The sequence below is a fragment of the Leptonychotes weddellii genome, chromosome 6 (assembly GCF_054177405.1).
Source record: "Leptonychotes weddellii isolate Sample4059 chromosome 6, ASM5417740v2, whole genome shotgun sequence".
NCBI classification, from domain to species: Eukaryota; Metazoa; Chordata; class Mammalia; order Carnivora; family Phocidae; genus Leptonychotes; species Leptonychotes weddellii.
Genome location: NC_138374.1, coordinates 119,443,077 through 119,460,808, shown reverse-complemented (window position 1 = coordinate 119,460,808; position 17,732 = coordinate 119,443,077). Strand labels below are relative to the sequence as shown.

Below are 17,732 nucleotides of genomic sequence, written 5' to 3'. Positions count from 1 at the left end.
TTTATTTATTTGACAGACAGCGAGAGAGGGAACACAAGCAGGGAGGAGTGGGAAAGGGAGAAGCAGGCTTCCCGCCGAGCAGGGAGCCTGATGCGGGGCTTGGTCCCAGGACCATGGGACCATGACCTAAGCAGAAGGCAGACGCTTAATGACTGAGCCACCCAGGTGCCCTAAAAATTCATCTTTAAAACACAAGTACTTTGAATGTCCAGTGATAATTTGAAAATGTCTTTTTTTTCCTCCTGATTCTCTTGGCTGTAAACATAGTTAAATGAGGTTAAGTGAATTGGCTTTTGTAGTTACTTGTTGGACAGTGAGTAGAGAGTAGGAGATGATTGTTTCTGCATATTTTTCAGTATCTTAGTACACTTCTATAATGAATTCTGTAGCCTGTTTGGGTATTTAAGAGGCATGGATGGAGTGAAATTGGGAATATGACTATTGAAATTCTGTTAAAGTATTTTCCTGGTTTTTCAAGGCCTCTGGTCTCTATATTTCTTAGGCACTGAAAATTATGCTACTTGAGCAATTCTTTGGGAATGTCTGGGCATCAGTCCAGGCACCTGCAGGGCTGGCTTATGCAAAACTGAGAAATACAGGCGATTTCTCTTCGGCACTTTTCTGTTTGGTGTCCCTGGCTTCTTGCTGTGACTCAACTATCAAGGATTATCCTGCCATTTGTAAGTTGTCTTTAGTGCCCATTAGGGGTGAGTGAATGTGACCTTGTAGGTTAAAGTTTTGTGGATAGGAGAACCTGTAAGACTGAAAGCTTTTCCTAATAAACATCCATCCTTCCGTCAGTCCGTCCGTCCGTCCTTCCTTCCTTCCTTCCATCCATCCATCCATCCATCCATCCATCCGTTTATTCATTCAATTCCTGTATAATAACCAGGTAGTAATAATCTAGCACATCTAGTAATAATGAGCACATCCCAAGAACTGCTCTAGGCATTTGACATGTATTGTAAGCTCATTTAACTTCCACAACCGAGACAGGAACTAGATGAGTTAACAGCTGAGGACATCTCACAACATTCCCACAGTTCCACAGTTAATAAGCAGGTGACCCAGGGCTGGATAGATCACCTGACTCCAGGGCTGCCTACTTCTTTGTCCTTGCTATTTCTCAGATCAGCCAGTGTGATGCCAAGATCAGCAAAGTGCTGTCCTCCAAACATATACTTGAACTCATTTTTATGAGCTCCTGCCTTATATTGGACACACTATTTCAAAGTCAGTTTTTGGGGGTGGGGGGCCAGGAGTCACGAAGAGATTAGCTACATCACCATTGTCTTTAATGGTACAGGTAGAGAAGTTTGCTTTGGAGAGTGCTTTATGCAGAACTAAAGTACTTCATGTAATCCTTGCTTTGTTATCTGCTTCTCAGTTTTTCTAAAAATAATGGTGACCCATGTGCCGAATGAAAAGTTCAACGTTCGACTTGTTTCATACAAATACTTTAAAATACCTAGTTTTAAATTCTCAGTAAACCTTCTGAAATCAATACTTCTTAGATGTTTAAGAAACAATTATTGCAATTGTTGCAAATCAGATCAATATCTATGAGTCAAGGTTCAGATACAGTAAAGTTTATTTCAGTGTTGAACCTTTCTGCCTCAGGTATCCGTTTTCCAGAAAAAAACATGCAGATGTATTTAAAAGACTTTTTATGGAAGCTCTTTGGCTTCATGATCTTACCTAGGAAAGATATTGTTATGATGCAACTGGTTTATAGCAGTGTCTCTCAGTCCTGGCTCCATATTTTAGTCACCAGAAGAATTAAGAAAAAAAAAGAAAAAAGTTGCCTGAGCCCAGTCACTAAGTTTCTGATCTCTGGTAGAGCTTTCACATTATAAACTTTTACAAACACTACAGGGAATATTAATATGTTGAATGCTGCTGGATTAGGGTATAAAATGATTTCATTTCTCTCTCCACATCACCTTTCATGGTCTTTCCACTCTTAGAACCATACATAAGTTAATGAAAACCTATTTTCAAAAATGAGTCTGGAAATAAGCCCCAAATAGAAATGATTTATAAGTGATCAATAAGCTTATCCTTTGCTCATTTTTAATATTCAAGGCACAGCTAAATGGCATCATTAGAATAAAAATCCGATTATAGCACAGCTGTGTTAATTATGAAAACAGATTTAAACTTTAGTCTTGCTCATTTGGGTACCTTATTTGGAGTAGGCTTTTGCGTTTTCTCCCTTATACTCCCTATTCTCGTTTCCCTTCTCTCATTCATTTCCCCTCACTCCACTTTGTTTTTTTGGCATACAGAAGCTTGACGTGGCTGCGACTTCCTCAAGGTCTTTCACAGGTGCCATGGGACACGTTGCATTTCTTATCTGCAATAAGGCAGAGTGTGAGGAGCAAGGAAGATTAAAAACAAACTTTACTGATACATACCCTCACTCTTGGACTTAATCTATGCCTGAAGATATTTTGACCTAAATTACAAAATACATTAGAGTTTCAGGAAAGGCAGCTGCTCAGGTTCACTCTTAGCAAGTTCAAATTGAACTCCATGGACTATGGAACAGGAGAAATTATTTACAATCTATTCAGTTGCCAACACTTACTTTGGGCTGAAAAATATATACATTTGTATTCCTGTTATATTCTGTTGTGCTCTTCCATCTTTCACCATCCCTTAGGACAGGGAGAGAGTTGGAAGGAAGGAAAGAGATGCTTGCTAAGCTCCCCAGTTCCAGACAGAATGAATAATGTGAATAAAATGCATGTTTCGCCCAACAGCCCTCAAGTGGCACATAAATAAATCGTATACAAGAATGGATTTTTATGGTGCAATTATTTTTATTCAGAAGTGTGGATACGTGGATATACAGTATCTAATAACACAGGGACTCCCCCCCGGCCTCCCGCCCCGGGAAACAATAGTTTACACTTGTGTAAAAGCAGCTGTACTCAGAATGATTATTATGTGGAGGCCAAGAATGTGCTTGAAATAACAATTTTCATCATTACTAAGAACTGTTTAAAAGAAAGCATGTTTAGTGATTAGATTGTGAACTTTCCCATTGAAGTGACCATGTAAATCTCCCTCTGTAAAGAAAAAGTATAGGATTAGTAACTTGCTCTGAAAGAGATCAGGATCCTTGAAAATTTTTCAGCCTTGTTTTTAATAGGGTCTTCAAAATGGAAACGGATATGCATGAAGGTATTACTTTCCCTTTTTAATGTTTAATAATGAAAGTATTGATCTATTTCATAATAGCCTTTGGTGCTGATGCATTTCACAATTGGTGTCCCATAACACTGGACTATCATGTTTCTGTACGTGGTTATGATACTCTATAGCTAACGTTTGCTCTTGAAATGACAATTGGAAGTGTCTATGATCATGAACCAGTGCATTGGATAGTTAATTTTGAGTGGAATCAATAATGAAGCAAACTGGTTACCATTTTGGTGGAAAGGTTTGCTTTTGGAAGTGATATTTTCAACCTGCCTTGAAAATTGCTGCCAACGCCATTATTCTTCACCTAATGAGAGACTTTCCTGGAGTCTTAATGAATCCAGCCATTTTCCAGTGCAGTGTTCAATACTGACTTGCGGACTGTGCTCTTCCAGGCCTGAAGTGAAATTCATCAATGTCTGTCTTGTTGGTAAAATCATTAGGAAGCAATGCATTATTGAAGAGTTTTTCCCACACACAGGGCTTGGAATTGCTGTTGATAACAAATGTTGCTAATGTTTTCCTGCAAAATAGCCATTTTGAAAAGTCAGGGATCTAAAGCCTGAAGCAGTTTAGAGAGCATGGAGTGGAATGTGTTAACTACTTGTGGTAGGTGTGAACTTTGAGTGATGGCTCCTTTGCCCGTTACCTAGAGTCACATAGGAGTTAGACCAGCAAACATGGCATCTCCAGATAAGATATTATAATAATGAATTTCTTTTTCACAAAAGAATTTTGTAGTGTTAAAGGCTTTTTTTTCTCATTTAGATGAGCTCTTCTCCCATCTTTATTGAAGAGAACCAGGTCCAGAGGTCAGTGGATAGAGCCTGTCAGTTGTTGAGTTTGAAGTCTGTTGATTTTATGAGCACCTGGTAAGGAAAAGCAACATAGCTATAAAAAAGTACAGCTTCAAATATTATGTTGTATTTTCCAAAACCCACACATTACTCCTTGTGCTGTTTCTGGCTTTTACACATTTGACTTGATCTTTTCAAAGCTGCTATTTTGGTAATCAACGTTTTCATGGTTGTAGATTTAAAAAATTTACTTTTCCATGTGGGATTGTACTGTGATAGGGGAGGATTTCATTCGATTACTTAACTGTATTCAGCACTGATATATTTACTATTTAAATGGCCTTTACCATACCCCAGACACACTTTCCCTGAAAATGATGATCAGTTTGCTGACCCAGGAGCATTGCACACAAAGCAGACATTTAAATAAAGCCTTTGCTTATTAATTACTAAATTTCCTCTGAGTAATTTGGACCTCATTTAGAATTAACAGGGGTTGTAGCAACCGAAATGTTCGCTTTGGAGGAGTGTAACAGAAGAACGTATTGAGTTCCTATACCATGTCAGGAGCTGCAATTAGAAAGCTAGAGGTATGGTGAAATAAATGGCAAAGTGGCAGTTTGTAGAGTACTCAGGCCTTGCCATGGCTTAGAGGTCTTAGCTGTTTACCCGCTGATACTATTTCAAAAGTAGAAATTTTTAAGTAACTGGTATTATTTTCTAGCATTTCTATATGCCAGGCTCTGTCTAGCACTTTATATGTATAAGCTAATTTAAATCTGACAACAACCCTAGAAGGGTAGGTACTAGGATTATCCTCTTTCAAAGAAGAGGGTTGCTGTGTTTTGTTTTTATATACACTGCTTTACACGGGTAGGAAGAGGAGCACCATGGGGCAAGATTTTATCCGTGTCTATGGTTAGGTTTCAGCTCTATTTGAGGGTGAGTAAGGAACTTGGCAGGATTTGAAACCTGGCAGTTGGGCTCCAGAGCCCTTATTCTTAACCTTATGCTCTGCAGTGTTACCATTCTAGGGTTCTGGGTTTGGGAAAGGCATTAAAAAACACAGTGCAAATAAATTGGTGTATGTGAATCTGCAATTAAAAAAAAAAACAAAAAACTCTAGGGCTCCTGGGTGGCTCAGTCAGTTAAGCGTCTGCCTTCAGCTCAGGTCATGATCCTGGGGTCCTGGGATCGAGCCCTGCTGAGCAGGGATTATCCCTCTCTCTCTGCTGCTTCCCTTGCTTGTGCTATCAAATAAATTATTAAAAAAAAAAAACCTAAATAACTATAGTTTGTGGCAAAATATAGACTAGAATTCAGGTCTCCTAATGCTTACAGTATGGGTGGGACAGGCTGGGGATGCAGCTCTTCATGGTGCTTCTTGCGTGGCTCTGTCGAAGTGAAGCCTGGGGGCAGAAGACCTTGCTACCTGCCCTCCCTCTGTCACTGCCCAGTTCGGTGAGCTGGGTTGACTTAGCCTCTCTGGGATTCGAGTCCTTCTTCTTCAAACAAAAAGCCAAACAAAATGATCTTTTAGTCTCTTACCCCCGCCCCCCACCTCTCGCCCTTTTTTTTTTTTTTTTAAATTTTTAGGACTTTAATTTTTCAGAGCGTTTTTAGGTTCACAGCAAAATTGGGAGGAAGGTAGAGAAATTTCCCATATACCCTATTTCCCAAACATGTATCTGTAAGCTTTTTCACTTCTAAAATTCTATGACACAGATTTAGTTTTTCTATTTTTTTTTTTAAGGACCTCTTTCCTTAAGTTCTTACTTGTCATGAGCCAGCCATTTATGTAAGAGGACATTAAAGTTTTCTACTAGAGGGTAATTTTATTTGCTAAATGGAGTCAGTCCAAGTAGAGTAGAAAATCGGACTGTAAAGTTTTTTCCTGTGTGGATGCACAGTATTAAAGTTTAGCTTAAAGGTAAATTACAAACCATAAATAGAAAATGCATTAATTTATTTTTGAAATTTGCCCTTTTAGAAGTGAGATTTTTAACATAAATTACCTTAACATAGGAGTATAACACAGCAGATGCCTTATGTTAATATATAGAAACTCTTTCCCCTTATCCTGCTTTCATTTTTTTTTCTTCATAGCACCTCAGTACCTGAAAATGTGTTACATTGTTAAGTTTATACTTGTTCATTGTCTGCTCTCCATTGGAGCGAGAGTTCTGTGAAGATGGTGACTTGTTTAACTGATATGGTATGTCTGTCATCAAGAGCACAGGTCTTCAGACCTTTTTGGTAAAGGGCCAGATAATAATTTAGTCTTGATGGGTCATATGGTCTCTGCTGCAACTACTTAGTTCTGATGTTGTAGTGTGAGAGCAGATACAGAGAATGCGTAAGAATTTAAGTGTGGCTGTATTCCAATAACTCTTTATTTACAAAAGTAGGTGGTGGGCCGGATTTGGCCATCAGGTCATGGTTAGCTAATCCCTGATCTCAAAGGTGGTCCTTCCCTATGGTAGAAGCTAAGTAGCTCCTTATTGATTAAATTAATAAACCAGTAACCATTCATATTATAAACATTTCAAGAATTCTAATGCTTTTCTATTATCTTTACACTCTTCTGGGCTAAAGCTCCCACCCTGGAAGACCTATTCCTCCCTGACACATTATTTTTTACAAGACTTCATTTATGTAACATTTGGCTTTGTGGACACCTGCTGAGGTTGGATCAGCTTATTTGCCTTTAATAAGTGTCCTCTCTCTTGTTTTTCTTTCCTATCTTAAAGCCTGTCTTTTTTTTTTTTTTAAAGATTTTATTTATTTATTTGAGAGAGAGAATGAGATAGAGCATGAAAGTGGGGAGGGTCAGAGGGAGAAGCAGACTCCCCGCTGAGCAGGGAGCCCGACGCGGGGCTCCATCCCGGGACTCCAGGATCATGACCTGAGCTGAAGGCAGTCACTTAACCAACTGAGCCACCCAGGTGCCCCTAAAGCCTGTCTTTTTATAAACAGTTTCTTATTGATTTTTTTTTTTTCCTGACATTTCCACCTTCTCAGCTTGTACTGTTGCCCCGAGAATCATGTTCCTGGCTTACATGATTTCTTGAGTGTAGAATTTTGAACTTGGAAACTATCATATAGCCCCATGATTCAAATAAATTCAGAGAAAGAAATTCTTCAGGGTTCTGATTTAGGCTTTATTTTGCTCTTGAAAGCGTTGTTAAAGTTGTACTTTCTTTTTGGAGAAGTGGGAAGAAAAATGAAAGGTAGCTTAAAATTGAGAGGCCCTTTTGGAATCTTTTTTTTTTTTTAATTTAAAAAATTATTCAAAGAATGAAAGCAGATCTAGAAATCCAAGGATTTTCCAAACTGCCTTTTATTCCAGATTTTTGGGTTCTCTATAGATTTTAGTTGACCAGAAACTTAAAAAACTGAGTTGTCATTGATATTGGGTCTATGATATGATTTTTCCCCTACTTAGAAGTTATTAATAAATAAGTCTGTTACTGTTTCATTGATGCTGGCAGAAAATAGAATACCACTGGTCAGAAGCCTTTATTATTTATGATACAGCAAGCAGCAGGATCAACAGCATATTTGTAGTGGGTTACCTTAACTCCAGGTCCTGTGGAAGTGACACGATACAGATCAGGTGTATGCTAAGCACATGGTGGGCTTGATTTGTGACTGAGGAGCACTGAGGTTGGGGAATCCACTGCTTCTCTATCAAGCAATAAACAAAACCTGCTTTGGCCAAGGGTGGAGGTAATTTCATTTGTTAAGGTTATCCATGGTGGATCAACTCTGAAAATGGGATTGGAAAAGAGGGATCAGGGCCTTGCATTCTTGGTACACCTAGCATGACAAGTAGGAGAACCACAGGCCTATTTTACCCAACAGTAGGAGATTTACTAGAAGCAAGAGGTTACATGAGTCTGATTTGGTCAATTTCTAGACAAAAAATATAGAGAGGCAGGTCTATTAGGCAGAACCTTAGGGGGTCCTATGGGTTCCCCTGAACCCCAAATGATTATTTCTTAGAGATGATCTCTACCAGAGAATGAATATTGGCATATTCCATCTGATTACCTCTTTTCTCTTAGACACCAAAGTTTAAAATACACATATCTAATTAAAAATAATCATTTCTGACTAAACATTTATCTAGAAAGTGAATATTTGAAGTTTCATAGATAAGGTTATCTACAGTTCTTAATTCCATGGCTTAGTCTCTCAGTCCTGAAACTTGTACCAAAGTTTATTATTAAAACATTTAGATTTTTATTTTGTTGGAATGTTGCCAATTTGAAACTCTCATTAAATTCTGGAACTGAAGTAAAAGGAGTCTTAACAATGGCAAATTATTAGAGTTTGGATGTATGTAATACATTTAAACCTAAGAAGTACAGAAATCGGTGTGGAGCTAGTAAACTGGATTTTCTTAGTCCTACTAATACTATCATATATCCATTGCCATCACTCAGTCTGAATTCAGCCTGGTTTAGTAGACTAAAAATGAGGGAAGGCTGTTTGTACTTTTGATTTTTCCTCAGATATTATAATATGGGCATAAAGACATAAGATAAAAGGTAATGAAAATCTCTCACATTCTTTTTTTAAAAAGGACAAAGCAACTGAGTGACATAAAAATTAAAAATATTTGGAAATATTTGAGTATGCACATCAGAGTATGCACATTAGAGTATGACTGGGCAAGAGATTTTTTTTGGACAAAAGCATTTTAATGGAATCATTTTTCATGTTGGTTGAATAGAAATGGTAAGGCTAGTGAGGAAGACATAATAAAAGTAGGGATTTTGAAATGCAAAGTATACATCAAAAGGAAAATTTTATTTGGTTATTCAAATTTAAATTTTTGACTATTAGATCTTAGTATTCTCTAACACTATGAAGTAGTGTTTAGATATGTTTCTCTGTGTCTCTGAGTTTTGTACAGAGTTCGTACTCTGCATACTAACAATGGATTTAGAGTTGGTCTAATAGAATATACTGGGTTCCCTTTCATACTGGCCATGGCAATCCTTTATGTAATTTTATATTTTACAGGTATTGTTGGACCCCTACAATATAGCATGCATTGTTTTTTCTGTTAAGAGTATGAACAAGGGTGGGAACATACATATGTGTAATAGAAGACAAATACAAACCATATTAATTCAGATAATAGAGAGCTATAGGAATTCATAAATCCAGGAAACGGATTCATGTGATCCACTGCATTAATAGACCAAAGGAGAAATATTATCTCAGTCAAAACAAAACTTGATAAAGATTAATATCATGCAGTGAAGGACTTCTTAAACCTCAAAGTCACCAACCATAAGGCATACTGTGATTAATTTGATACCCAAATTAAGGTTTTCTCATTGAAGGTTACCATGTACACAATTAATAGGCAAGTGACAGAAATAAAAGGGTATTGACAAAACCTAATATTAATAAGGAGTTACTATCTGGAATATAAGTCTTGCATATCAACAAGAGAAGGAAATCCAAAAAAGGTACAAACAGGTAAGTTACAGAAGAAGAAAACCAAAGGGCTAGTGGGCACTTAAGAATGCTCAATTTCAAGTAATCAGAGAAATGAATATTTAGGCAGTAATGAAAGATTACTTCTTAGTGCTCATCAAACTTTTTCTTAAAGGATCAGGTAATATTTTAGGCTTGGCAGGTCTTCCTAGTTTGTCAAAATTACTTAGCTCTGTCGTTATAGCATGAAAGCAACAGTGGACAATATGTGGCTGTGTTGCAATAAAACTTTACAAAAACAGTGGATTGCCCACAGGCCATAGTTGACAACCCTTTTCACTGCCAACAATTAGAGAGCTAGACCACTTTAGAAACGTCAAGTTTCTCAGGGATGCAGAGATGATGAAACAATCACATGGTATTGGTAGAGGTACAGATTGATGTGACAACCAGGCATTACCTTGTTGTATTAAATATTATGTCTCAGTAGATACCTACAACCTAGTCTTTTGCTTCTGGATAAATATTCCAGACATTCTTTAAAAAATCCATAAGAGACATGTCTGGGACTGGTGAGAACTGGAGGCAGTCAATTATAGAGGGAGTGTGTGGCTAAAATATGGTAGATATGCTTTATGGAGAATCAGGTAGAAGTTCTATATCATGGACTAGATGAACAGCTATATGGATAGAGTTTAAATGCAGTTCTATGTGAAAGATAAAAACAGAAGGAAATACAAAGCAAAACTGCATTTATGTAAAATAAAATCGATATACATATCATGAAAATACGGAATTTCCAGAACAGATATAAACAAAAGTGCAGGTCTAAACACCTTGGAAGGCTTCCTATGGAGCAAGAGAATGGGAAATGGGGATCAAAGGTGGTGTTTTGGACCCAGCATGATAGGGTGCCATGAACTCAGGAAAGTAACGAACTCAGCTCTGCAATGGAGAGAAATGGGATTGGAAGATGGTTGAAGAGGCATACCTTCTGAGCAGGATGAGATGATTTGAACCCGTGATAGCTTGCTTCCCAAAAAGAAGGCCAACTTAAACCTGATGTGTCAGCCTAGCTCCCTTAGCAGCTCATCCTGCTGAAGGGCGAGGCCAGCATTTCTTTTCCTGGATCTCCCTGTCTGAACTGATGCCCTAGGAACCCTCTCCTGGCTCTGCTTCTGGTTCATGGTCCCAGACCCTGCCCTTACCGACTGGCTTCTTCTGGCTACTCTGTGTTCAAGGGCCTTTGTTTCAGGACCTGTTCTTTGCGCTTTGCCATGGCACCTTTGCATTTGACCTCTGCCGTTACCTGCAGTACCGGGTTTAATCCCTGCTCCTTCTGTTCTGCAGCTGCAGGTCAGCCACAGTCAGTCCCATCCCGGCTGTGGTGCCTCAGACTAGACCCATGAGACAGTAGGTAGGAGACTCCAGGTTCAAGTAACAAAAACCAGATCTCGTATGTATCCAAGCTGCAGATGGATGTGCAAGGCTGCTTCTCCAAGCCAGTCCCTAAGAGGCTACTTATCTAAAGTAAATGAATGAATAAATGCAGGACATAAGATCAAAGATCCTTAGAAAATTTACTTGAAAGTTTAAACCCTTAATATAGTACATAAACTTCTCTAAGTGGAAAAGTATAGTGTGTGTGTGTGTGTGTGTGTGTGTGTATGTATGTATAAATTCAGTGTCGTTTTGGAGTATGGATAGCCTTATCCTTGCCAATCCACATACTTTCTATTTGGTGTTTCAGAGTCCCTAAATAACATTTTATATATATAGAACTGGGAAAAACAACTGTTTCCTAATCTTTTTGGAGGCTATTAAGAGTAGAACAGAAAACAGTATTTCTGGAAGGCTTTAAGTATTACCCTGTTTTGAAGCAGGTAAGATTTGAGGACTTTCTTCATCTACCTGCTTGGGTAATTATATATCCTACAGCAAGACAGCCTATATTTGATGGCAAAAATTTAAAAAGGTAAAATATTACAGAGGTAAAATACATGCTACTTTCTGTAATGTAGGATCTTCATTTTTATAGAAGGGCTTAGCACAGTATTTTTTTTAAATAATACTTTGTCTTAAGAGAATCTGATTATTTTAAAAAGTGAAATCTGTTGAATTTCCCATGTATATGTATTACAAATGAAGTAGCCATTTTTTCAAATGCATCTTAAACCTAATATACTTTGTATGTGCCTACAAATCCTTCTTTATCTTTTAAGAGTATTTTTTCCTCAAATTTGCTCACTGTGGGAATGACTCACTGAATAACTTCAGCTTACTTTCCAATTTCCTGTTGGTTATAATAATACAAATGGCTTGTTTGGTAAAAAAGCAAAGAACATAAAGAGATGACTCTTTTTCATCATCTTACAGAAACCGTTTCGCCATAGCTTTTGTAATTCTGACCAACCACTGATCATTAGCCATATTTCATTCTCCCAGATCCCAACTGTAAATGGCCTTACTGCACTCATGCCTCTAAATAGACCGCTTATCTGGACCCCCTGGTGGTAACATGGCACAATGGAATTTACATAGATTTGTCTTGGTCATGCAAACGTATGTTTAACAACCTTATCCTGGCCTTGATACTGTGACCAACAAAAGTTTCCTCTCCCGGTGACAATCCATTTTCAACGTCAGAGCTTCGAGTTCTTCACTTCATGGGTATTCTTTGCAGGTATCCCTCCTTCTGCATTACTACTTGATTTTTTTTTTTTTCCCCCTCAGCCTCCTGATTGTGTCAGCACTGACTTTTGAGTGAGTGTGAAGGAAAGGAAAGTTTGATTTCTCCTGATGGAACAGCTGGGATATGGATTCCTTCTTATTCTTTTCTTTCTCTTAGGAAAGTAATCATTTTTCTTCCTTGTGACAAAAGTGATCTGACTGCCTTCAATTGTCAACTTATTCAAGCCTGCAGGGTGGATGAAAGGATACAAAAGCAGGGCGGTATTAGGGGAACAGTTCTGGCTCTGAAATCAGTGTATTTTCAAAAGGTTTTTAAAATATTTGCAATTTTGATCAGAAGAAACTGTATGTGACACCTGGGTTTTTAGGAGAATATGTTTTATAAAATTAAGTAAACATATCTTGAGTATAAACCAGCTTGACTCCAGTAAATCAAGCAAATATACTGACTGTTGGATTTATGATGTCTTAGGAGGATTTCTTTAAAGGATTTTTTTCCCCTATTTCATTCTTTCAAAAACATAATCCTCTAGATTTAAAGAGATTCACAATGGTTTCAAAGGGGGATCTGAGCTATTAAAGGCAGGAATGCTGAAGCCTCTGCGTGGGTAATGTGAATCAGCAAGATATTTTTTTTCTTTTAGTTTAAGGGCTGTGGGTAAAAAAGCCTTGCTTACATGAATCCAGGGGAGTAGGAAATTGGATATGAACCCTATTTTAGTAAAACAAAAACAAAAACCGAAAAAAAAACAACCTAATTGAGGACAAGAGCTGGTAACTTTTTTCTTTGCCCGTGTAAAGCAAGAACGAAATACAGTGCTGGGTAACTACCTACAAGGCACTTCAACGTTTGATGACTGATAAAAATGCCAGAGAACTTTGCTACTGCTCGGAAATAGAGCCAAACCACAGTTGATCACTTTGGGTGGTTGGCCTCTTTTGATGGGAGAGTCTTACAATATCATCTGTTTAGCCTCATGTAGCTGTATAAGTTTAGCAGAATCACACATGAAACTCATGCTATAACTCAGATATGAACAAAAACATAGTCTTTTGTTTTATCTATAAACTGATTTAAAGGTTAGTGTAATCTGATAAGAATTCCTTTTGGGTAATACCCAGTCTTCCTTGGATAAGAATGCCCCATTCTGTTCGGTTCAGCAGAGATAGGTGGGAAGGCATATGGCTATGCAATATCGCAAAGCCTGTGGGTAAAATGTCTTTGCCTTCCTCTGGTATCCAGGGCAATACCTCTTACCTACTTGGGTTCTTTTCCTTGCAGGCATTTGTAGATGAAATCTGAGGCTGATGTATCTATTAGTATGGTCTCTTTCAGATTAGTTTCTGTTAGGTGCCGGTCTCTGAATGTCTGACATGTCCTGCAGCCACTGGCCTTTCCTTTTTTCTATCCAGCCCAGACTGTGAAGGGGGCCCTTTTGCTTGGCTACTCTTCTTCAATTCAGAATCCAGTACACAGAAGGCATCTGGAGGAAGTGGTCCTTAGCGCGTCTACATAGCTATGATGTGTCTTACTCGAGATTAGGAAGTGGCCGTTCTACCTGCCATGTTATCCTCCTTTGATTATTGGAACTGTGACTACTTTCTTTACTTTCCTCCCTTATGGTTCTTTCCTCTCTGCCTCATAACTCTCAGGGACAGGCTTAGAGTGACCGACTATCCTGGTTTTGCTCAGGACTGAGGGTTTGCCCTGGACAAAGGATTTTCAGTATTAAAATCTGGAAAGCTCTGGATGGATTGGGTTGAATTAGTCACCCTTCTTCTCAACATCAGTCTGTTGAGTAATTCTTAATAGTAAGTAGGGATATTTTCTGGGCAGATAGAACTCTATGATCTAAATTTGTTCTACCTTATTAATGATATTCTGATGAGGGGGCTAAAGGAATCTAACAAACCTTATTCAAGATTCACTTCAAAATCCTATTTATAAAAGTTCAAAGCTAGATACCTAGTCTCATTCTTGTAGAACTCTCCGTTCCCATCCCAGAAGGATATCTGGAGCCAACTACAATGAAGATTACACATTTAGAAAAAATTAGGGAGAGAAGCATGAAAACTAGTAACAACATTATTTGAAAAAAATCTCCTTTTAAGATTAGAATAAGCCTACCACCAACTAACTGAAGCACTGGATTTAAAAGTGAATTCCTGTGATAGCAAAGTCCTAGCAGAACCCTTTCACAGGTTTGGTTTGGCTTTTACTAAGCAATTTGTGCATATACATGTGTAGGTATTTGCATGTATATGTACACATATGTATTTATATATAAATAAAAGGCTTTATTAAAATTGAGCACACATCCTCAAAATAATGAATTTTTTAAAACACTAGCAAATGACACAAGGTAGGCTTTCCAGTGTACTACATTTCTTGATCAGTATTTTATACAAATTGTTAGAACTTGAAATAAATCTTCTGTCATCTCATTCATAACTCTTCACATTTTAAATTTGAACAGAGACCATGTCTTTCCTGTTTGTTTTTTAATCTCCAGTACCTAGCCTGTCTCTTGGTCCATGGGTCATATTCAATAAATACTTCTTGAATGAGTGACTAAATTTTGAGGTGGTTTATAATTAACCTATAAGAATCAAGATTTATCTCTGTATCATTTGTACAAAGCAAACATCTGAAATAAATGGAGAATGAGTTCTGTAACAGCTCCGTGAAGAAATATTTCTATTTTGTTAGCTTTGTTATCTCTGGTACATAGTTTTCATCACTGAGCAAGGTTTTAACACATACTTGTTGAATTAGTGAAAAACTACAAATATTTGCAGTTGATGGTTATCTGTGGTAGATAGAATAATGGTCCCCTAAAGATGTCTACCTCCTAAATCCTGGAACCTGAGAATGTTACCTTAACCTGGCAAAAGGAAATTGAATTGGCAAATGGAATTAAGGTTGCATGCTAATCAGTTGACCTTAAAATAGAAAGATGTTTCTGGATTATCCGGATGGCTCCCATGTAATCAGAAATGTCCTTAAATGTCAAAGAGGGAAGCAGAAAAGTCAGTCTCCATGTGATGTGAGAACGTAAGAAGAGAGCTATTGCTGATTTGAAGATGGAAACAGGCCACAAGCAATGGAGTGCGGGCAGCCTCTAGAAGCAGGAAAAGGCAAGAATGTAGATTCCCCCTGGAGCCTCCAGAAGGACTGTGGTCTTGCCAACACCTTCGTTTTAGCTAAGACCCAGTTTGGACTGCTGACCTTCAGAATTAAAACAAACTTGTGTTTTCAGCCACTGATTTTGTAGTAATTTGTTACAGCAGCTATGGGAAAGTAATAGATGTTCAAAACAGTAAATTTACCATTCTCATTGTTAAAATATTTTAAGGTAGAACTTAAAACACTTATACTAGTAAAATGCCACTCATTTTTTAAATTGTTTCACATTAAATGTCATTTAATAAAGGGGTTCTACTTGTTTTTAGGTTAAAAATGTAATTTTTATAAAAACAAGCCTCAATAGAACATAGCTGCTGAAGATTTTAAGACTGTTTTCTCTTAGTCTTACTAAACAACTTGGGTATTTATAAAATTCTTTTCTCATTAGAAGATTAAGCAGCAGAATAATCTTTATTTTTGAATATCTTATCAAATAAGATGCCCTGCAACTATAAAACCTTTCTTACCCAGATATACCTACTGTTAATATATACCCATCTGTTTTTTTGAAATGTTCATGTATGCATATATTTTTCCAAATTGTTTTTATAGTATATGTATGATTTGACCTGATATTAAACACTTCATAAATATTTTTCCATATTAAACATATTCTCTATAATCTTTTTTCCTGACTTTTAAAAAATGTTTATTTCCAGTATAATTGTTACATTAGCTTCAAGTATACAGTATAGTGATTCAAGAATTCTATACATTATTCAGTGCTCGTGATGATCAACGTACTCTTAATTCCCTTCACCTATTTCACCCATCCCCCCAACTACCTACCTTCTGGTGACTACCAGTTCTATTTAAGAATCTGTGTTTTTGTTTTCTTCCTTTTTCCCTTAAATTTCACATACAAGTGAAATCTTCTGGTATTTGTCTTTCTCTCACTGGATTATTTCACTTAGCATTATACTCTCTAGATCTATCCCTGTTGTTGCAAATGGCAAGATTTCATTCTTTTTTATGGCTGAATAATATTCCATTGTATATATACATACCACTTTTTAACATTTATTTATTTTAAAGAGTGGGGGGGTGAGGGGCAGAGGGAGAAAAACATCTCAAGCACTCCCCATTTAGCATGGAGCCCTATGTGGGGTTCAATCTCATGACCCTGAGATCATGACCTGAACTGAAACCAAGAGCTGGATGCTCAACCAACTGGGCCACCCAGGTGCCCCACAATACTTCTTTATGTATTCATATATCCATGGACACTTGGGTGGCTTTTACAGTTTGACTATTGTAAATAATCCTGCAGCAAACATAAGGGTGCATGTATCCCTTTGACTTAGTGATTTTTGTATTCTTTGGATAAATACCCAGTAGTGCAATTACTGGATCATTGGGTAGTTCTGTTCTTTTTGAGGAACCTCTATACTGTCTTCCGCAGTGGCTGTAGCAGTTTGCATTCCCACCAAGAGTATATGAGGGTTCCTTTTTCTCTACATTCTTACCAATATTTGTTTCCTGAATTTTCGATTTTAGCCATTCTGACAGAGATGATATTTCATTGTGGTTTTGCTTTTCATTTCCCTGATGATGAATTGAGCATCATTTCATATGTCTGTTGGCCGTATGAATGTCATCTTTGGAGAAACGTTTTGTTCATGTCTTCTGCCCATTTTTAAATTGGATTATTTGGAATTTTTTTTTTTCTGGTGTTGAGTTGTACAAGGTCTTAATATATTTTAGATACAAACCCTGTATTGGATATGTCATTTGCAAATATCTTCCACTCAGTGGGTTGTCTTCTAGTTTTGTTGATTGTTTCCTTTGCTGTGCAGAAGCTTTTTATTTTGATGTAGTCCCAGTTTATTTTTGTTTTTATCTCCCTTGCCTCAGGAGACCTATCTATAAGGATGTTGCTACAGTCAAGCTCAGAGAATTGCTGCCTGTGCTTTCTTCTAGGATTTTATCGTTTCAGGTCTCACATTTAGGTTTTTCACCCATTTTGAGTTTATTTTTGTGTATTGTGTAAGACCGTGGTCTAGTTTCATTCTTTTGCATGTTGCTGTCCAGTTTTCCCAACATCATTTGTGGAAGAGACTGTCTTTTTTCCATCACATATTCTTTTCTTTGGTTGAAGATTAATTGATCATATAGTTATGGGTTTATTTCTGGCTTTCTATTCTGTTCTATTGATCTATGTGTCTGTTTTTGTGCCAGTAACATACTGTTTTTATTACTACAGCTTTGTAATGTAACTTGAAGTCTGGAATTGTGATGCCTCCAGCTGTTTTTCTTTTTCAAGGTTGCTTTGGCTATTCAGGGTCTTTTGTGGTTCCATACAAATTTTAGAATTGTTCTCATTCTGTGAAAAATGCTTGTTGGCATTTTAATAGGGACTGGGTTAAAGCTGTAGATTGCTCTGGGAAATTTAGACA

General features: G+C 37.4%; 1 long non-coding RNA gene across 1 annotated transcript in view; it reads left to right on the top strand.

The window, feature by feature from the left end:
- LOC145722360 (uncharacterized) overlaps positions 1-4,005 on the top strand; it is an 80,643-nt gene extending 76,638 nt beyond the window's left edge. The window contains exon 5 of the long non-coding RNA XR_014146577.1: positions 3,976-4,005. This is a non-coding gene — a long non-coding RNA (uncharacterized LOC145722360). The remainder of the gene's footprint in view (positions 1-3,975) is intronic.
- The last annotated feature ends 13,727 nt before the right edge of the window (positions 4,006-17,732 follow it).